The sequence below is a fragment of the Ambystoma mexicanum genome, chromosome 1q (genome assembly GCF_040938575.1).
Source record: "Ambystoma mexicanum isolate Mex_15411 chromosome 1q, UKY_AmexF1_1, whole genome shotgun sequence".
NCBI classification, from domain to species: Eukaryota; Metazoa; Chordata; class Amphibia; order Caudata; family Ambystomatidae; genus Ambystoma; species Ambystoma mexicanum.
Genome location: NC_090922.1, coordinates 1,319,026,242 through 1,319,049,892, shown reverse-complemented (window position 1 = coordinate 1,319,049,892; position 23,651 = coordinate 1,319,026,242).

Here is a 23,651-nt window from a genome sequence, read left to right as displayed (position 1 = left end):
AGAGCAGCCAAAGTAGCAGTACGTACTTGAAAATAAGAGGCTCCGAATGCTGCAAAGCCCAATGGGGAGTCGATGCGCGTCACTCTCCACGCCTCAAAGCCACCACAGCCCAACAGCTTAACTCCAGCCCTTCTACCTCAGGGCTTACGCCGCAAGGGCGCTCCAGGCGTGTTAATGAGCCCAGCTGGAAGTCACGTGGCTCGTGCTGCACACGGGAATCGGATCGTGCTTTCCAAGGCAAAGGCGTCCTTTTCACCTTTCTGCCTTGATTGCCTTTAGTGATTGTAGTACAGGCAGCTGCAGGGGAGCGGCAAGCGGTGCTGAGTTATACTCCTTTTGTGTTCTCAGCCCGCAGCCCTCCAGCAGATAAAAGCTTTCAAGACTGTCTGCAGGAATAAATGAAGTGACAGTTCACAGCGCCGCCACAGCCCAACAGCTTAACTCCAGCCCTTCTACCTCAGGGCTTACGTTGGGCCATAACCCTACAGGGATTAGATATGGACATCCAGCACAAGCCAGGCTCCCAGCATGGAAATGCAGATGGCCTCAGCCGATACTTTCGCCTTGATGACCAACCAGACCCTCAGTAGGGTGGTGGTTCACATGTTGAGGCTGGGGGGGCGAGTGAGGAATTCGACCATCCGCATGGGGAGTGTGCACTCACCTGAGGCTAATCCGGGCACATTTTCTAATTCTCGCCGCATAACAAACACATAGTCCAGTTTACTCTGGGGGACACAGCCTACAGGCAATAGTCCTCCCTGTCACATTTATTTGACAGGTGACAGCGAGGGGTGCACGAAAACCTCCAGAGGAGAAGGGCAACACCTTCCACATCCCATGGCTAGCCTAATTAAATATCAAAGGCTCCACAGATCCGCCCTGTGCTATTGTCTAAGTTCTGTGTGGTGGCGGCGCATACTGATGAATTAATTGAAGGAGGCCTGCGAATAAGCCTGGTCACGCAACTTAACAATGGGCAGCGCAACTAACTCCTCTTTGACATGCAATGTGTCACCTTGAAGCTAGCTCCCATCCCTCTATGTTAAGGACAGTGAATGGCATGTCTGGGTCCACCATTCACCGTAGACAACCCCTGCAGAGCGGACCAGTTTGCGAGGGATGAAGTAAGTGATTTGAGGAAGACAGAAGTCTGTTCTCACCACAAACATCAAGGGAGACCTGCGCTTTCATCAAGAACCACAGAGAGCTCAGTTAACCAGAGAGACACTTTCATCTACAACAGACAGGAAAATGATGGGACTTAGGAGTACATGTGGGTCATTCCGACGTTGGAGGTAAGGTCCAAACCATGCCGGTAATGCTTTACTGGCATGGTTTTCCGCTCCACGCTATTCCGACCCCTCAGACCGTAAATGACGGCACCGTAAACTACTATGCCGTAATTTACGGTCTTGTGTCGCGCGCGCAACCCACCATGCCGTAATTAACGGCATGGCGTAAACCGGAGCTGATTCCAAGTAAGTAGCACACGTAAATTACGGCATTCCCAAGGCCGTAAAGTACCTTACCGGCATGGAGTACATAGAGGCATCTCAGAGAAGGAGTAAAGAACTCTGAGCAGTGGTTCCTAGAGCCACAGGTGCACACAATCAGCACAGGTGGACTCAATGCAGTCTGACACAGCATAAAAGGAGCCCACCCACCCACCACACCCCCTCCCACACCAAGATGACACCAATAGTAGCAGCATTACCGGAGCCGGAAACCCTGCATGCAAGGCAGCTACCACAACAACAACAACCACCACAGCCACCACCACAGAGGATACACAGGAGGAGAAGGAGGGTGCGACAGGCCCGGCATGCCCTACCGGTGCAGCCACCATTACCACGCCCGCAGCCCCCAATCACTCGCATCAGAGCCTACCCCTTCAACCTCACACCAGAGCAGATCCACACCCTGTACCGGCTTGACCAGGACACCATCACCACCATAGTGGACCTGACACATGACGACATAGTGAGCCACATAGAAATCCACCCCGCAATCCCCCCTCGACTCAAGGTAGTGTCTGTAGTCAACTTCCTTGCCACAGGCACGTAGCAGCATACAGTGGGGCACATGCATGGCATATCACAGGCCATATCTTCACAGATACTCAAACAAGTGCTGGATGCCCTCCTGAAACACACAAGGGACTACATATCCCTACCCCGGACACCCCAGGAGATATTGGATACATGAGTTGCCTACCATGCACTGGCAGGCATGCCAAATTGCATGGGTGCCCTCGACTGCACCCACGTGTAATTGAACTGTCCACATGCAATGGAGGTGGTGTATCGGAACTGCAAGCAATACCGCTCCATTGACGCCCAGATGGTATGAAATGCCAGTAAAGAGATCACATATTGCGGTGCCCAATACCCCCGAACAAGACATGACCCCCTGGTCCTGCGAAACCCCACGCTACCACGCTAGATGGAGCTACATGCTGGACAACGTGCCTGACTGCTTGGTGAGTCACCTGATTGGGCCATGGCAGCACATTGATGCCATGATTGGGGTGGATGAATACCCCAACTTGGTGGGAAAGGGTGGGGGTACATACCACACCTGTGTGGGAATGTTGACGCCAGTGCACGATGTGCACCCCACAGAACACAGTGCCCCAAGGCAATCGACATGGCACATGACTGCCTAACCTCACAGCGATGCCAGATTGTACAAAACACAACACTACTCGTCTAACAGGTAACCTGGCCCAATAACACAACACAAGCACCACTCATCGGCGGACCACACACACCGTAAGGGCATCCTGCACCATGCACTGCATATGCACTATCTCGCAGCCTCCTGCATCCCACCACACAAGACAGACGTCCCTGGGAGTGCATAGAAGTGAGCACAACACTTCTATACCGCAGCGTGTCCCTGGTTCCGCACACCCATAGTAGTGGTGCAAGTCACCATGGTACTGATCAGTGCAGCAAGACGAGTATGCTACTGACTACAGTCAACACCCCCTGCCACCAAATCACACAGAACCCAACACATCAATGAATTCAGGCCAACACTGCTGCACGCATATACGGTGCACGTGCAACAAGATGTGAGTGCACACCATAAGCCACCTTGAAGAAGCTACCCCCTCCATCATTCCATGGCACAGGACACATAGCCAGGCCAGTAATGGGGTTGATGCAACCAGGGACATGTGTGTATGGCCAGGAATCACCAGCTGCAATGCAAGACTGCTACAGTTCCCCACCATCAATGTACAAACACTTACCTTCATTCCCCTTCCATGCAGGTGATGGTGGCTACCCTTGGAAGCCGTGGCTCATGACCCCTATCCGCAACCCACAGAACAGGCATGAGGACTACAATCGAGCCCATATCCGTACATGGGTGGCCATAGAGCAGACATTTGGCCTGTTGAAGGCACTATTTTGTTGCCACAGCCGTTCGGGTGGAGCACTCATCAACAGCCACGAGAAGGTGGCCAGGATCACCATGGCATGTGTAAAGCTGCACAATGCGTGCATCCGTCGGAACGTGCCACTGCACCCTGACCTGGAACTGCTACCACCAGATGATGATGAGGGGGTGGAGGAAGAAATGGCATGACAGCATCATGGTGCAGGTGCACAGGAGGGATGTGCCGTGTGGCAATCATTGATTGGACAATATTTCTGACACTCAAGTCAGCTGAGGGTGTCAGGATGACAGGGCATCGGGCACTGGTTATGGGGATACATGTATACCAAGCACTGTGAGTCATTAGAAGACACATGCACATTGAACATTGTCCACTCTGATATTTTTATGCACAACCGGTGTATTGTAGTTGTAGGTTCCAACATGAACAACAAAACCTCCACCCTCACCCCCTCCCTGCCAACTCCCATACACACCCTCACCCCCCTCCCCCCAACTCCAATACACACCCTCCCCCCCTCCCCCTAACTCCCATACACACCCTCATCCCGCTCCCCCCAACTCCCATACACACCCTCACACCCCTCCCCCCAACTCCCATACACACCCACAACCCCCGCCCCCAACTCTGCAACACTAGTCCCGTGTAGCACATTGAGTCCACATGTGCCAGCATTGCCTATTCATCCATGCTCCCAGGGCCCGGGGGGGGGCATGTTCCTGCGCTGCTGAGAACGCAGCGAGCGACGCACCGGGCTTGCCGGGGTGGGGCGACTGGTAGAGGGGGTGTCCTCCTGCTGAGTCACATGGGTGGGATGTGCTGCCACAAGGGCTTCTGCAATGCGTGCAAGTGCCTCACACACACGGTTGGTGCCTTCCGTGAACACCTGATGCATTTGCCTGAGCTCCTCCAGTAACTCCAACCTGCCCTGGAGGTTCTCCTCATTGAAGTCAGTAATGAGGGCAGTGAGCTGTCCTGCACGTAGTGCATCCTGGGATGGCGTATCATCCCTGCAGGGGATTGGGGCAACATGCCCTGACAGGGCCTCAAATGGGGTACTGGGCACGGGATCTGCGTCTCCCGGTGCATCGCCACGTGCACTTCGGACTGGTGTGTCACCCTCCCCTGACACCTGGGGGACATTGTAGGGCTCGGGCGTGTGTACAGTGGGGTACTACTCCTCCTCAGACGCACCACAAATTGACAAGGGGCTGTCCACAATTTGCAGAGGGGCCGTGGCTGCCACCTCCCCAGAGATGCTGGAATCCTCTGACCTTGGTGTGGCGATGTTAGCAGGCGCAGATGCAGTGAGGGATGGGGGTTGTGCAACCTCAATGGGCCTTGGAAGAGCTGTGGTGGTTCGGTCCTTCCTGGCCGGTACGCGGTGGTCCCTGCCGTTGGCACTCGATGTGGTGGGACGGCTTTTCTCAGGCTCATCGCCCTCATGCTCACTGCCTGTGGGTGTAGAACAAAGGTACAACATGAGTGGTTGTGTGAGACGCTAATGTAATTAATGGCAGCATTTACATTTCAGTCATTTTGAGTTGGTGGCATTTTGGCCGTTACTACATCACTGGATTCTACGCATGTGTTGGATATGTACGCAGGTGTTGGAGTCACTAATCCTGGCCAGGTCATGTGCAGTCTGACTCGCACACTGCCAAGCCTGCTGCACAGTGTGCTTATTGGGATGTGCTACTTACTGCACTGTGGTTGGTGGCCATTCTGTGGTGGCACTTGTCCCTTGGTGGCAGTTTTCTTGCCATTATCAGGATGGGTGGAGGGCAGTGTGACAAGGTGCATTGGACGTGGCATGGAGGTGTATTCTGCATGTATTTGCCATTGGCGGTGTTGACTTTGGACACTCGCCTCCATCAGCAGACGACGGAACCCCACACTCCATTTCGCCGACGCCCTCGATTGCTTCTGTGCCAATCAATGCAGCGCATGTTTCCTCCCATGGCTCTAGTTTCGCTGGTGAACTTGGTCCATCTCCAGTTTGCAGTGCCTGGCTGCGATTGGTTGGTGGCCATTCTGTGGTGGCACTTGTCCCTTGGTGGCAGTTTTCTTGCCATTATCAGGATGGGCGGAGGGCAGTATGACAAGGTGCATTGGACGTGGCATGGAGGTGTATTCTGCATGTATTTGCCATTGGCGGCGTTGACTTTGGACACTCGCCTCCATCAGCAGACGACGGAACCCCACACTCCATTTCGCCGACGCCCTCGATTGCTTCTGTGCCAATCAATGCAGCGCATGTTTCCTCCCATGGCTCTAGTTTCGCTGGTGAACTTGGTCCACCTCCAGTTTGCAGTGCCTGGCTGCGATTGGCTGAGAGGATGCTCCGCACCCTCAACCGCAAGTCGCCCCACCTCTTGCGGCAGTCCCTGGGGGTGCGAAGGGTGGTGCCTACCGCGCTCACCCTTTGGGCAAGTTCTGCCCATATGTTTTTTTTGCGGGCCATTGCCTCTCTGCGCATGTCGCTGCTGAACACGACATCTGTGTGCTCCTCCAGGTGGCCCACCAGGGCCTGCAGCTCCTCGGGGCTGAAGTGCTGCTTGCGGAGGCGGTCCACCGACTTCTTGGGTGCTTTGGGCATAGCTGGCGGTAGTGTAGGCCTTTTCCAAGGTTCAGGTTCGTCCCAAGGGTGCTACCTGGAGAGGATGTCAATGGATTGTGTTTTTAAAGATGGCCGCCGCGCTCCTTCCCGTTCCTGTGCGATGACGTAATTTCCGTATCCGTTATTTAGCGGTGACCGTAATTTACGGATACCGTAAATTACGGTCACTGCTTCCCGTTCCTGTCGGCAAAGCTTTGACGGCGGTGTTGTTAAGTACGTCTCGCTTCATGCCGGTAAGGGGTTTAACGGGCCCTTTAGCGGTATGCCGCTAGGGGATTTACCGGCATGGCGGAAAGCTCGTGCCCGCGAGGTCGGAATAGCCTGTAAATAGCGGCATGGTACCAGATCGGACTCGTTCTTTCCGCCATGCCGGTAAGAACTAATACTTACCTCCAACCTCGGAATGACCCCCCATGTTATGTTATGTTATGTTATGTTACGAAAACGTATAAAGCGCACGGTCACCTGAATGTATCATGGCGCTGGAGAGCGAGACAGGCAAGCAGCGTGCCCATCTAACACCAATACTTATTCTAAAACTAGTGAGCCTTCAAAGCCTTTCTGAACACCAGATGATTTGACAGATTTTTTAATGGTCATTCCATAATTGGGCCACAGCAACCGAGAATGCCCGACCTCCAATGCCAGAGCAGCGGAAAGGCGGAACGCACACCAGGCCTGCCGAAGCTGATCATAGTGTGCGATTGGGAAGATAACGGTAAAATTTAGCCCGTAAATATTCCACGCCAAGATCATGCAAGGTGGGACGGACCAGGCAGAGCACCTTAAACTCAATACGCTAAGCCATGGGCAACCAATGCAAAGAAATATGAGCCCCATAAGAGGATTCCGTCTCTGCACGCGCGGCCAAAGTTTGCAGACGCTGCAGCCGCTGGACGATGCCCTTAGGCTTGGGCAAGTATAAGGCATTGCAATAGTCCAAGCAGCTCAGAACTATGGCAGCAACCACCGGCGGCCTGAGATTCAAAGGTCGAAAAGGGAGCACCTTTCTCAATATCATGAGATGAAAGTGACCGGCCTGGCATACCACCGATACTTATGCGTCCATAGAAAGAGTAGCAGAGATGACCACTCCTAGATACAACCAGGGCAGAAGGTGGACCCAGAGAGGAAGGCCAAAAAGTGGACACCCAAAGTGACGGACCAGTGGGAGAACCCACCACCAGCACCTCGTTTTATCTCCATTTTATTTGAGCCAATTGTGGTTCATCCCACGGCGGACAGGCACCGATGCAGGCACAATGACATCTCAGCTTGATGAAGATCTAGACGAATCAGGATCTGTTGTCACATCTTACCTTCCCTGTTGCAAAGCACTCTGGTCCTGACTTCACACATAACAGCAGATTGTTGGTGGGGACCCCGGATTGGTTCCTTAAGGTAGGTTTAGCCTGGACCAATCACTGGGACCCATTTGGCTTTAAAAGAGGGCTGAGCACCTCACTTATCAGATCATCTGACGACTTCAAAAGGAGTAAGAAAAAGGAGTCATTTGGACCCTGGCTGAAGGTACAGTCTGCCAGTGACGGAAGACCAGGATTTCCCAGTGGGGAAGCAAGATCCCCAGAAATACCAGACTTGGAGGACTTATCCAGCCGCAGCTGAACCGGTACACAGCATGCCATGCTAGGTTCTTCCAGCTAGGTTCTTCCAGCAAGCTTCCTAGGTGGGAAGTGCCAGAGAGTCTCTGCACAAAGGACAAGGCCGTTGCCTGGAAACACTCTCCTCAGCTTTGGGCCATCTAACTTGAAAGGAGGCCACAAGCCCTGCGAAGAACCTAGGAGGAGTGCTACACAAGCATTAACCAGCTTCCATCTTTTAAATCTTGGTGCTGAAACCAAATAGCCTTGAACAGTTACGACTGATTGCTCTACTGACTACGCTCCTGTCAATATCCAGAGTGCAGCCCTTTCCTTCATGAAACTGTGTGCTCTCTGTGTTCCTTTACAGGGTGGGTTGTGTTTTGTAGTGTGCTAGAACTGTCTGTTGTAGTAATAATAAAGCAGATATGTTTATACAATCTTGACTGGACAGTCCCTTGTATTATTGGGTAATTGTATTTTTGCTGTGTTACAACTAACCAACGATCCACAACCTTGCAGAGATAAGCCTACAGTTCCGTCCACGTTACCAAAATTAGACAAGGAGATTTATAGTTGACTTGTGTTCCAATCTGTTCGGATCCCTTCTGGTGTACTAGAGGTGTGGGGCTGATTGATGGTTTAGAAACCAATATTCATCCCTGTACCACTGGTACTCCGGAAGGTGATTCGTCACAGCAAGTGTAGTATTTTCTTTTTGTTTGTGTATATGTGCATCCACCCATCTATGTATGCAAGTGAGGGTTTGTGTGTGTTTGTGTATGTGCATGTGAGAGTGCAGTGTGAATATGTGTGTTACCCAGGAGAAGGGGCTTGGAGAAGAATGAGGTGCCAGGGGATGAAGGGAGACGTTGGCACCAGCATGGACGTGGAGCGATCTTCTTAGTCTTCCTACAATGGCATTGGTGCATTATTGGCAAAGCCAAAATGAGTGTATTCTTACATGGCCAATACTAGTGCATATGACATGGACATGTTTGCTTAGAGAAGCAAGTATTATTATGTTACAATGCTTTCCATATGTTGGCACAACTAGCAGTGACCGGTTTTCTTACAGTGCTGTTACTTGCTTTATTGGGCACAGCCAGGCAGAAAGCTGGCATATGTTGTGGGAAAAGGAAACCATGAAAATGCTCCAGAAAATGCTCCTGTGCACTGTTGGTCAGCTGGCTCAAATTAATATTTTTAAATTGTATGGCTTTTTACTTATTTTTTCACAAAAGGTGGGCTGTATAATGCACCATTCTAATCCATTATGCTAATACATTTCATAATTTTCTGTGCTTTGAGCCAGTTTATACGGTAACCCTGTGAGGTTTTTTGGTGGCCACTTTGCTGCACTCAAATACCAAAAATGTTTAAGAAAGCACACATAATACTTGTGATTATAAATAATATTTTCATGATTATTCATAGTTTGTTTTACAATAGTTATGGGTGCATGGGGAGGTAGACACATTGCTGACACATGGGATGAAAAATGAAACAAAATATATGAAATTTTATTAAATGATATTTCATTTATATCACGCTCGTACACAAGTATTTCAAAGTGCGACCAGGCAAAGGGAGGGGAATAGGGGAGAACAAAAACAACGATCTTACTAGGCCCAGTGACATTGAGAACGTGCAAGTGTATGGGAAAGGGAAAAGGGGGAAAGTGCATGGAAGAGGGTGAGGTGGAAAGTGCGGAAATGAGGAGAGAACAGAATAATAAATAAACAGTGGTAGTGCAGCCAGCAAGTGTTAGGTTAAGCAGGTAGGGTATATAAAAAAGTGAGTGAGGGACTGTATGGGCAGAGATACAGACCCCAGTGAAAGGGGTGGCCCGGAGGCAGTGCAGGAGGGTGGCAAGGTGAGCAGGTACCTGGCCCGAAGGAAAGAGGGTGACAAGGTGCACGGTGCCGAGAGAGAAAACAGATCATCAGGGGAGAAGAGGGTCAAAGGTAGAAGTGAAGAGAAAGGTCTTGAGGTTCTTCCGGAACCACAGATGGTTCTCATCAAGTTTCAGGGTGGCAGGGAGGCTGTTCCAAAGGCGAAGATAGTTTCCTTTAGAAACTAGAATGCTTCAGTCCACTGCACACCTATAATACTGATATCCATCAACAATTTAAAGTTATGATTAAATTTACTCAATTTGCTAATCAAATACTTAGAAATTGAAGCTTTATTCTAGAGAGTAGGGAAGCCGTGTTGAGTTTAAGCATATGGTTCTTGATTGTATATTTGTCACATCCTTTTGGCTCGACATTTGGAAAACTCTCAAAAGTATTTTCAATATTTCAATTGACATATGTTCTCAAGTTCTTTCTATTGTTGAAGATGTTACAAGCAGATATGAACATTTTTTGTTTGATTTGTGTATTATGCTGGCGATCAGAACTATTTCATCCAACTGGAAACATTTAGATAAACATCATTACAGACAGAATGTGGTGGAATTCAATATGCAACATTAATATACCAGAAAGGTGAAATGCCTCTACTGTGTCCCTACTGCGAAAACATGAACTAAAATGCACCCCTCCAAAATTGAAATTTTAATAATTTTAATAATTAATGAATATGTATTCATGCAAGGCTATCGTATAACTTAATAGCTACGTTTATATTGTTACTGCTTTATTTTTAAGATTGATACAAGATATAACATGATGCTTTTACACCTTGTATGATTAGATTAAAATAAAAACCTTTAAACACAAAAACAATTGAAGCTTTGGTACATTGAGTTCCTAAATTGTAGATTCAATATCATACAATTAGAAGAAAAAAGTCAATAGACATAACCAAATCTTCTTTATAGAATGATGTAGTATCCAATTCTGTACAATAATCACTCTACACAATTCAGTGTATGTATTCCATCCTGTTTTAATACATGCTAAGGAACATATTTTGAGAATATATTCCCTTCCTCATGAGTTATATTTGCCTTTATCTGTTAGGATGATATCATTTTCATTACAGCTAAATGTTGATAACATCATGTTACCTATGTCACATAATCATGTTACAATGTTTTGCGTAACCCAATTTAATTTAATATGTATGTAGAGTATTATTTCAACTTCTCGTATAAGCTATATTTATATTTATGTATTTATTTATTGCATTTATCAGGCAGCAGCGGTGATCTTGGAACAGTAGGCAAATACATTAATAGGTGCAAAAACAGTCAAAGGAGGTACATCAGCAATCAGCGAATCAGGAGCAGCTAGTCTTATTTGTCAAAAAGCAGAGTCTTACTTTTTTTTTAAAGATGAATTAGGAGAGTTCTTGGATGTGTAGAGGGAGGGCATTCCAGAGGGTGGGGGCAGTGACAGTGAAGCTAGTTCCCCCTTTTTCTGGTGAATCTGGGAATGGCTAGGGTTCGTGTGGTGGATGATTGTAGGCATCGAGGCTGTGGTTTTTTAGAAATCCGTTTGTTGAGGAAGGATGGTGCGGTGTTATTGATGCATCTTTGTGAGATGGAGAGGATCTTGAATTCAATGCAGGCTTTAATTGGCAGCCAGTGGGCCTCTTGCCTGGAATGGGAGATGTGGTCTGAGCATTTCAAGCCCCTGACAGCCCAGAGGTCATTGTTTAGAATCAGGTGGAGTTTACTAAGATTTTTTGATGAGGTGCAAGAGAGAATGGCATTACAACAGTCCAGTTTGCTGCCGATGATAGCTCGGGCAAGGTTAAGATAGTTGTTGGTGGACAGAAATGTCCTACTGAGGTTGATGAGCTTAGTGGTATAGGCAGCTGAGCAGATGAGGGCCTTTACATGTTTGTGCATGGAGAGTTCTGCATCTAAGTAGAGTCCTATGGTTTTTACATGGCTCGAAACCAGAGTGGGATTGTCAGAAAGAGGAGTCTACTGGGTCCAGATGTTTAAGGTGGTGTGGAGATCCTACGATTAGGAGCTTATTTGTGTCGTCGTTCAAGCACAAATGGTGATCAGCCATCCAAGCCTGAATGATGCTGTAGATGTAATTGATGTTAGTGGAGTCCGTGAGGTGGTTCCCTGTGAGTTTAGGCAGGATTTGGGTGTTGTCTGCAAAGTTAGTGTAAGCGATCCCAAGATGGTCAAGATTGTCAAACAGAGGCTTTGTGGACATATTGTACAGAGTGGGTGAGATGCATGACCCTTGAGGAACACCGTAGGGAACAGGGATGGTGTCGGCAGCATCTGAGCCGGCAAAGACCCTGAAGGTTCGCTGAAGGCACCTGAATATTCCCAAGATCGGCATGCAGTATTCTGTTAAATATGCTCAGGCTCTCGCAGTACCCCTGAGGTAATTTAGTGTGTTCGATCCCCATCTGGCCCTGTGTAAATGCTGTGAGGTACCTCGACTCCGGATGGAGTGAAATCGAGAAGAATGCATTTTTCAAATCCACTACAGTAAAATATGTGGCTTCTTTGGGGATGCTGCATAAAATTGTCACAGGATTCGGAATGGCTGGAAATTCTTTCTGCACCACATCATTTAGGGGGCGCAAGTCCTGAATCGTTCTCCAATTGCCCCCTGTTGATTTATTTAAAGGGTATATTGCTGTGTTACATCGGGTCATAGATGGCACTATAATCCCCTGGTCCAGTAGGGCCTGTATTGTTTTTCTTTTTTTTTGTTTACTTTTATTTATTGGCGGAAGTTTACAGCATACACAATATGTTATACATTACCATGAAATTTACATAACCACAATACACATTACACAGTGTTAGATGGAGCAATAACATGTGCTTTACATGTTACAGTGTTGCACGATTCCCTCGTGGTCTAAGTAACCTCTGTGGAAGCACCAGGCACAGGCTCTCTTTCAGTTTGCCTGATAAGGTAACTACAGAATGCAGTCCAGACTTTTTTAGGGCGAGAGTGCGTCGGGAGGGAATTGATGTTTTCCTCCTCACAGATCCGAGTCCATGCAAGTGCCTGTAGCCACATTTTAAAGGTAGGAGGAGAGGTGCCCTTCCAGCATTGTAAAATACATTTCTTGGCCACCATACAACTTACGTTCAGAAACTTTTACATTTTCTTGGCATTGTCGCTACTCCATACCCCAAACAGCACCCCAATCGGATCAGGGCCCACTGTAGTGTCTGTAATATCAAAGCGAGACCTCAGAACCTCATCCCGGGAATCCAGCGAGTCTCTTACACCTGTATTGTTTTTCTAATACCCTCCTCTGCCTCTTTATATAGTGGATATTGTCTTATCCTGGGCGGAAACGTACCTGGCTTCAGTGTTATCGCACAGGTGTTACATCTTTCAATAATCCTACATCATGTGGATTTGTAGTCCACAACTGTGAAGGCATATATTATAAATCTTCATCAAAAAATGGAGATGGAGTTAATGCTGCCATTAAGGGACACTGCACTCTTCGGTACTGTATCATTATGTCACATGGGATGCAGATCTCTAGGATTATTTCCCCTCTTTGTCGTTATTTTCAAACAATTCATCATCTGTCATCTCCTTTAGTTGCACTATTGGATCTACACAGAGTACTGTGCGCCACTCACACCCGTCCCTGCACATTCCCAATCGGACAACCCTCTTGTCTGACACCAACAACCCCTATAAATCCAGCGATAATATTGTTCCTGTCACCACTTCAGGTGATACTGCTGGACGAAAGATGAAATCAGTGGGCACTCGCCTACACTGATTGGCAATCTGGGGCACTGGCTGCACAAGCACTGTAATACCAAAAATGAACATGTCCGGGTCTACGGGAATCCCTCGGACTACCACCTCCCTTGTCATTGTATGTATTATCAGCATTACCCTTACAGCGCACAGCGCACATCCCAGGAGTAGAGCAGACTACCTCATGATCTGTAAAGGATATAGTCATGTTTAACTTGATGAGCTGGTCCCTACCTAGTAAATTGACTGAGGAACTCTCGGAATATAGTAAGGGCGCCCGTACTACCTTCCCTCCCCCCTTTAGGTCTAACCCCTCAGTTTGTGGAACCTTGGAAATATCCCCAGAGAATTCCTGCGCATCAAGATATTTTCCTAATAGTTGAAAGTTTTCTTCCATGATACATGATTTAGTTGCACCGGAGTCCACCATGAATATGAACTGCTTGTTTCCCATCTCCGCCCGCACCAAAGGTTCCTCTTCAGGGTGGAGGGTCGTCGACAAGACCGGACACGCGAGTGCTCTCTGTGGGCTGTCCTAGTCAGGGTATGTGTTGGTTCCAGGGAATCAGAAGGGGCTACCTCCTACCACTGCTGCGCCCCCAAAGGGGGTGGCAGCCCCACCTGGTTCCCTGTGCACCTGGGCAGCACCGCCCTGCTGTTGTTGGGACAGGTGCCGCACTTGTGTGTCCAGCGCTTCGGGCTGCTGATTATAGATTTGGTATTGCCCCCATGGATACTCTTGATTCCGATACCCTTGACCCTGTTGCAGGTACCCTAGCCCTTGGGGCCCTTTGCCCTGTTGCTGCGGCCCATAATTATACCCCATTGCAGACCTGCTCCTTCATTCCTTTTGAGAAATGCCCCCACCTTAAACAATTCCAACATTGAGACTGTCGGAACCCACCTCCCCTCGGTCCAACCCTGCCCCTCTTCCTCGCTGCTGCCCTCCTCGCTGCCACTGTGCTCTGGGGTACTGTTGCCCCTTCCCCACTGTCCTTGTCCTCCTTCAGCCTAGAGCACCGCACTAGTGGCATTCACAACTTGCTGAGTACTCTCTGTTCCTTCCACCTGTACTGGCGGCCATACAGGCACCTGAACTGCTACCTTTGCTATTTTTTTCTCCACCAATTTCGCTTCATCCCCCTGATGCCTTTGGACTGTTTCTCTCTCCTGCTCCTTAATCCTTTTACAATGATGCACTATTATACTCTGTTTTTCCGGCCACCCCTCAATACCCACAATCTTATCCAACGCTTTCAGAACTTCCTTTGGCAAGCAGTAAAATAGAAGAATGGTATTGAATGATCCCACGGCCCTCCCGTCTCAGTTCTCCACTTCTCTTGCATTTGAATAATAAATCTAGCTGGGTCCTCATCATCCCCCATAGTATACTGCATCAATGACTGTAAATCAGGGGTATCTGGGAAGGCCCTTCGTAGTGTGTCACATACCATTGCCCGACTCCATTAAATGGTGCTCCATCATGTGCGGCATCCCCCAGGGTTACTCTCGGGTACCTGGTCTTAACCCACACATCCCCAGCCTGTTCCCCAATTACGGCAACCTGCAGGCTCCGAACATCCCATATCGCCAGGGGAACCCCTGCTGTTTGCTTTTTAAATTCATATATCCACTTGCTCGCCCCTGCTGTGAGCTGCAGGAGTGCCTTAATTAAATTATTCTTATCCATTTGGGGCAAGGGCACATATTGTGCCCTCCCAGCCCCCTTTTGTATGAGGGGCATCTGCATCTTTGCCCTACTTTTTATTTATTTATTTATTTTTACATTTATAAAGCGCTCACACAGCCCGTGGGCATCGAGGCGCTGTTACAGGAATTGTTTGTTTTTTTCTTCTTAGTTGCGTAATTGTTTTTTTTTTTGTCTTAGTTACGTATTTATAACACTGCTTAAACACCCAGAGGTTTCTAAGTGCGGACCCGGGGATCGAACCTGTGTTGTTTTGTGTTGTCTTAGACGCACACGCTGCCGCTGAGCTATCCTCCCGGGACTTCCCACACCTGTCTTCCTAACTCCTGTTCTCTTTACCAATGCCAGCCGGACAGCCCTGTTCCTCAACTTGCCCCCTGCCCATAGAACTTCTACTTGGCGGGTATTCTCACCTGCCTATTTACTCCTCTCTTCTCCTTCTCCTTCACTCTGATCCTCAATAAACATGTCAGCATCCTCTTGCTCCACATTCGCTCCCAACACTGTATTCTCCTCTCCTAGGATGATCCACCCACCAGGGCTTCTTACTTTCTCAGCATCCTCCCCGCTCCTGTCTCCGCGATCCACTGCTTATGATATTTTTCCACCCTGTTACGAAACAGTGGCAGGGCCGTATACATATATTCTATTGGTGTCCGTCCCCCATGCTAGTGGTGCCTGTCTTACTGACCCCACAAAGGCCTTGCTAATGCACCGGCCACGCTGCCGCTTGCTTGTGACAACAAAAACCAATGAAAATCAACCCCCACACTTCTCTCACCCTTCCTTATGTGCACACACCATGCCACAAAATCGTCCAACACCCCACCGCGATGCACACAATTACTGCCCCTTCTAGGGCCTGCTCTTCACCCAAAAAACACAAACACTATAGATTAAAACAACATGCTAATACCGGGGCTTTCACTGTAACCAAAAATAGTGAATCACTAGGGTATAAAAGAGGGGAAGCTTGGGTCAACCACTTTTTAGAATGGGATCTACAGCTAGTAAATTTGATTCCAAATAATTGTATATAGACCCTGGCAAGAGGGCAAGCGAAATCTCATATTGACTTATTTTTTGTCTCTTCTAATCTTTTAAGTGACTGTGCACCTGTCAAAAATTATCAATCCTTTGGCGGGCCATCATATGGTGATAAAACGAGTTATTGATATAGCACATGGGTCGTATGATAAAGAATTGCTGTTAGGATTGATAGAGCCTGATCGCCAAGGAATATCTATCTGATGGAATGTAAAGCTACGTCTTGAGCTTAACCATCGCATTAGTTTGGATAAGAGGCTCAAAACGTATTACAGATGGAATAGTCAAACTACATATCGGGTGTAAGAAGTGAATGTGGAAATTTTAAAATATCATCTACATAGACTTGCCAATGAGAAAAACATAAAAAGGCAAGAAGCTAACCACATACACATATACAATGTGGAAGTCGCAGAATTAAAAAAACAGAACAATGGCAAAAAAAAAAACAAATGTTGGGGATAGAGGAATTTAAATATCCTAAAAAACAAATATTGCAAGCTCATAAAAACAAGGTAAAAATCATAAAGTATGAGTTAATTATCGCAGACAACCAACAGATTTTGTATAACTTGACTAAACACAATACTAGGAATTCATGGACCAACTTAAGGAGTATTACGGCTAATACTCATGATCAATTTCAATCTTCCATCTCTGCTCATGTCTGGCCTGAATATTTAACATGGAAATGTCAACTCCCGACCCTCTATTCCAACGTGGAATGTGAGAACTTGTCTTCTGCTAACTTGGGTACTTGCCCATGGTCACAGGGCAAAATTATACAGGCTATCTCTAAGCTTAGAAACTCGAAAGCAGCTGGCCTGGATGAAATTTCTCCCTGTGTTCTAAGATCTGACCCGAATCTTTGGTGGTGCCATTCTTAAACTTAAATTTAATTATATTTTTAAATCAAAAGTAATTCCGGCCTCGTAGTGTTCCGCTAACATCATCCCAATTCATAAAAAAAGCAACCCGATGGATCCAAGTAATTTCAGGCCAATAGCTCTGGTGGATGCCTCATCTAAAGTTTTCGCCAAATTGATCCTGGAAGATTTTCAACAGTTTATTTCACACCATGCTACCCTTTCCCGGTAGCAGGTAGGGTTTCGCAAACACATGGGGTGTGTTACCATTTTAGCGCACTTACTCAAGAAGACAAAATGTTCGAATTGTGGGCCAGTGTTTATGGCAGCATTGGACTTGACAGCAGCGTTTGATAGGGTAATTTTCAAATTGTTATGGAAAAAAATGCTGAGGTTGGGTATCCCCTTGCAATTAGTTACTATAATAGCTATGTTGCATACAAGGACAAATTACATAGTGAGACTTAACCAGGAGGGAGTTTTATCCGATCCAATACCTACGTAAATTGGTCTCAAACAAGGGTGTAACATTGCAGCAGTTTTGTTTAACTTGTATAGGTTTTATATAAATGACCTGTGTGAAAATGCAAATGTCTTCACGGTAGAACTCGGTAAGCTTAAGGTTAATTGGATGGCATTTGCATACGATTTAGTTTTCTTTGATAGGATGCCCTTTGGCGTTCAAACTAAACTCCATCTTTTTACGAAATGTGCTCAAGATATTAATTTACAAGCCAATCCTTCGAAGTCACACATTATGATTTTTGCAAACAGGAAAAAGAAAATTATGAGATTTAACTATGAGATAGTTATATCATATGAGATATGATTTAATTATGAGATTATGAGGCAAATCGAGGGTGTAAAAGTTGATTGTGCGATTTTTCTACGCTATTTAACAGTATCAATTACCAGGTCATGAACGCAGCCCCCACCATGACTAATGGTAACCAGCTAGACTGGGTGGTCACTCATAATCCTGAAACTGGCGACTATAAGACAACCCCATGAATCTGTAAAGTAAAGTAAAGTAAAGTAAAGAAATGGTGACTAAACCCAGCCGGAACTGTATAAAAACATATTTGGACTAGCGGGTTTAAGTTTGAGACTACCAAGATAGTCTAAACACTTCTGTGGTTATTTAAGATAACTGTGGTAGATGAAATAGGGTAGTTACCACTGCCACCAGCCAAGTCCAATACTCCATGTAAGATGGGGTGTACTGGTTCTGTTGATTAAAGAGACTAAATAAAGTTACTGGCAACTTTACCTGTTCTGGGAGACAGTAGTCAGTCCCAGAACATGGAGACTGAGTTGGGAAGTCTAAAAGACAGCCCTTTATCACTGCACTGAAGTAAAAAGATGATGCCTGTGGAGTAGGTGAGGCTCCACAGTACAAGAACACGCAAAAATGTAAAACACATACAGCAAAACACATGTAAGAGTGGGAAAAAGGCCTCACACGCTTACCAGGTGAAAAAAAAAATCCTAGAAATCCAGCAAAGCTGCTGAGGGACTCGCTAGGTAAGGGAAATGAGCCATTCTGGAGAATTCTCCCCAACAACCGGCATATCTTAAATTAAAAATGTCCAGGTATGTTCCGGACTGCTCATTAAGATCCGAACAAAGGAGGGGCCAGATCACTGTAGCCACTCACAAGAGATCCAACGGAATGGGGCTTTCCCCATATCCGCAGCTGCCAAATGGAATAGTCTGCCTGTAGATCTAAGACTAGAAACCAACCTCCTGAGCTTCAGGTAAAAGCTGAAAACCTACCTCTTTAAATAACTCTTCAGCAATTACTTCATACATATTTCTTAGTCATCCTGTCTCTTCTATACTGTCTTGTCCCCATGTTAATCTTTTTGTTTGTGGAGTCTCTTTGTTGCGCCCTGATGCCTGAGGGTGACCAGCGCGATATAAAATAATAAAATATACTTGGGATACAATCTTGCTGACAGTGCCCAGCAGCAATGTGGAAAAAGGCATTGGAGTTGAAGATTAAACCTCTCATGAATCAAATTAGGTTAATTTACTTAAAGTACTGCAAATGTTCACTTTTACCCTTAATTGAATTGTATACCTTAAAGGTGGAGGCAGTGATATTATATGGTCTGGATATTTGTTTATTAGAAATGGATACAATACTGGACAAAGCACAGGGAAAGATGTGGAAATATGCTTTGGCTCTTACGACATTGATTCCAAATTCCATAATATGTCACGAATTAGGGGTGTCGACTCTTTCATCGAAATGAAATTGGAGATTGATGAATAATTATGCTAAAATGTTAAACCCGCCAAAGGAACTCATTGTACGAGGATCTCGGTCAAATGTTAATGGACACTAGCGCCCCCTCAATTGAATGACCAAAGAAATATCGAGGCTTAGTACCACAAATTAAATACGGCAAATACGGGTTGAAAAGATACAAGTATCTTTTATTACTGTACAGTTTCAAAGCAAAACAGATGGCTATCTCGCTCCCAACACCTCGCAGTGTGTACCAGCAGACACAGTGAGGGGTGAGAGTGCTGGACATCTAAACAGACACATTTATACAATTTTCGAAACATTGTCCAGCCCTTCTCCAAATTAATAAGTTAGTTGATAGGTTTCGTGCCCAGTTCACATGTAAAATATTACAATATTGTACAACGGATTAAACAAGTTTGCATGTCCATGAAGTTACAATGGGGCTGTAGGCTCTCTGATCCACGGTAAGCCTTATTCCAAGAATCGCTACAATACAGTTCAGCAAGAACACACGATCTGAGTTTGTTCTTCATTGTCTCAGTGTTTATGTGAGGATGAGGCTTGTGAGCACAGACAACACTTGGATGGCAGTCTGCTCTCGGTCAGCCTAAACATTAACGAAACTCAAAGGTCGTTCGGCTCGACTGCAAGTCGAAAACACAGTCCACCATTTTAGAACATGAAACAAGGTTTGAAATCAACATGGCGGATGATTCTTAAAATGGTGGTGAAGTTGATCAAAAATCAGAACATTATGAATGCGGTTTTCTGTGCAACGTGAATGGGCTTAGCTTAATATTCATAACAAGGCGCTATTATATGATTAAAGTTTAACTAATCCTCCTTTTGGCCTAAGCCAAGAGCATTACTTAAACATTCGCTTTACTCAAAACCCCACGCCTCAATGTCCGTACATCCTGAATCACAGTCTTCAGAAATATCAATTGTCATAAGTTCTCTGATAGTGATATCTTCTATTACAAAAACATTGGTTGTTTTCTTGTTTGCATGTATTTTTTGTCCTAATGTACCCATAGTTTGCGCACAACATCCTCCTTACATCGAACATATCGCAGGAAGACATTGTATACAACAACCACAGAACAATAAAACACCAACAACTACCACTAGGACTGCAAAGAGCTTCAAACCCCATGAACGTAAAAAGTCCCAGAACCAAGCACTAAGATACCAGTTTCCCTCAGGGACATGTACTTCCGTACACAAGGTATGCAGATTTTGTATCGACTTGAATATGTGAGGGGAGGAGTCGGGGACAAAAATACAGCAAGCAGATCCCACCAATTTCCATACCCCACCACGCTCGGCTAGGATGACGTCTAACACCATCCAATTTTGTAGGGCCACTAATCCAATTGCTTTCTGTTCCAACGTCATGTTGTATAGTATATCGATGGTTCTGTTGATGGTTTTCTCCAATACTCTTGCTAGTCGCCTGATATCCTCAGAGTTCATTATCTGTCCCCAAAATGGCACAAAGTGTTTTGCTACATCACCCATAACCTGCAAAGGAGTATCACCATTCTCGTCCCGCCTTGGACGAACTCTAGAGACCTCAGAGGTGCTAGCTACATATAACCTACATAATTGTGCACCTCACCAACGCTCTATAACATCTTCACTAAACCGTTGTTTGATGTACTTGACTATCTGGGTGTCACATATACTAACTATGCTGATGACACCCAGATACTCATGCCAGTCGGCGGACGCAAAAGCCTTGAATGATATTTATCAAGTTATCCAAGCTATGTCTTAATGATGACAAGACAGAGCTCCTCATCCTGGGTTCCCAACAACGACTGAATAAATTTGACCCCGCCGTCAAAACTTTCAACATCGATGGTAACCTTATTAAAGTTTCATCCAACACCAAAACTTTACGAATATACCTCGATTTCACTGTATCATTGATTAGACAAACTAACACAGTTGACTTGGCCTCTGCCTACACATGGAAGCTTATAACAGCCTGCCGCCCTTTCCTTACCACACAGAACTGCACTATCTTGGCCAGGACATTGGTTATGTCCAAACTGGACTACTGCAATGCCTTATACCTAGGGACCAGCCAACGTAATCTGAACAAACTACAGGTTACCCAAAACAACACCATAACAGCTGCCCTTAACATCATCAGATCTTCACACATCTCTGAAATTAGGAAAAGCCTACACTGGCTCTCAGTAACACAAAGAATATAACTGAAATCACTTACCCTCACACATAAATATCTGAACAATCAGGCCCCTTCCTACCTCTCCTCTCGCTTCTCTCATTACATGCCTACTAGGGATGTAACGGTATAACGGTATACCGTTAAAGATACCGTGAACCACTCAATTGAACAATAATAACCGTCACATTGTTTATACCGGTATACCGTTCATACCGTGAAGTGTGCTTTTCAATCTGATTTGGAAAGGCTGCAGTAAGCAAGTGCTGCACAGTCTTGGTCTTGCACTGTTGGATGTGCCATCTGCCAAGTAGTTTCAGTTGGAGCAGTTTTTAATGCCATTACATAAACCACACGTGCCTGACACAAAATCAATATGTTAGCAAAAGGAATAATAAATACAGTGCCAAGAAAGGGAAACGGTTTACTTTGGGTTGGCGGCTTTGGGGTTTATATATTTATAATGGATGTTTGCTAAAAATATGACAATGGGGGATTTCCCTGGTTCTATCATTGAATTTACATATAATAAGTCACGCTGCAAAATTCACTCATCTCTGTGGGTATTCCCTGCTGCCATACCAAAGGGTAACATGTCCGTGATTACATGAACACCTTTTGGCCCGCAAGGAAACTAATGGCTGTAACATAAAAAGAGTGTGCGTGTGTGTGTGCATATGCGCACAAGCTTATACTACCATCAGCCTCTGTTGATCTGTGGCATGCAGGTTATAAAGATGGCAACATGTTCATCTTCACCAGTAGCCAGTGGGGGAGCTAAAAGCCAAAATGACCACTTAAGAAAAGCTATTCAGTTTGCTTTGCCAGTCGCAGCAGGCCCCCCCCGACCCTTCCTCCTCGCCACACGTGTGTTTGTGTTTGGTGGAAGCAAGGGGTGGCATTTCAGTGGAATGTATGTTGAAAAGCCCAATTCTGGCCCTGGGTGCCTGGTTTTGTTTGTGATGATAAATCTGACAATTTATAACCTTTTAGAAAATATTTAAAATTGGTTAACTCCACCTGCTATACCGTGATAACCATGATATACCGTCATTTGGCAAGAAGGTTATAATACCGTCATAAAACTAATACTGTGACACCCCTAATGCCGATTTCTTAGATCGGCTCAAACACAATGCTTGACCATCCCTGGATACAAACTGCAGAAAGCTGGGGGTCCTAGCTTCCCTGTCCTTGCTTCCAAACTTTGGAATTTGATTCCATCACATATCAGATCTGAACATTCTCCAACCCTTTTTAAACAAAGAACCAAATTGTGGCTAGCAACCACCCATGTCTAAACGACTTAATTCATCTAGGACGGTTCTGGGCTCTTATATTGCCGTTAGCTGTACTTACTTTTTGCTAAACTGTAGATACTGTAGATATTGTACACTGCTCACTTTGTTTAACTACACTGTAACAGGAGATATTGTTGCACATCATCTTGTATACTATGCAAAATGTTATTCTTTGTATATATTGCATATATTGTAACCTTACTGTATTGTACTTACCCTGTCAAGATATGCGCCCGGTTGCCCTTGGGCCTGGCTGCGCTATATAAATAAAATAAATACAAATAAATACAAATAACCCTAGTAACAACATACCCAAGTAACAAGTACCCTGCCAATCTCTAGGTAACCAAGGATAGACTTCATCGCCACAGACAAAGTAAACGGGATCACTACATACAAAGGTCTGTCCTCAGTAGTTAGATTTGCAATGTTGGTACAACTCTCGAATGTACCCATTGGCTGAGAACTATCCCTTTGTATGCAGAAGGAAACAGAGTTGTGGCTATGATTGATAGTATAGGAAGGAGGCATGGCCTCCCGGTTGCCTACGTGAGCCATCTTGAAAGAAATCAGTGATTGAAAAGGTCTAGAAAGTCTATCAGAAGGCCTAATAGAAGCAACATTAAGTTTGCTCCTATTTGCAAAGAGGGAACATCCCAAAGGTGTCAAGACTTGTTTCTTGAATTCATTCAGATTTGTCCCATGGAAGTTCCCAGAAATACTGTCATTCCAACAACCAAAGAATAGTGCCCTTAGTGAGGCGTAGCAAGCAGTAGTCAAAGGAAGAGGATGAATATACCAGCCCAACCCTTTTTCCCCATGCTGTGGCAAATGTGAACACCCCAAGCAATTTGTTCTGTTTAGAATCGGATGGGTCGCATTCATGACTAGTAGGAGAGTATTATTGTGATAATCCTGTCTGTGTTGGCAGTTCCTAGGAGGAAGAGTCTGCAGATGCACAAATGGTGGAGACACAGTGGTAACA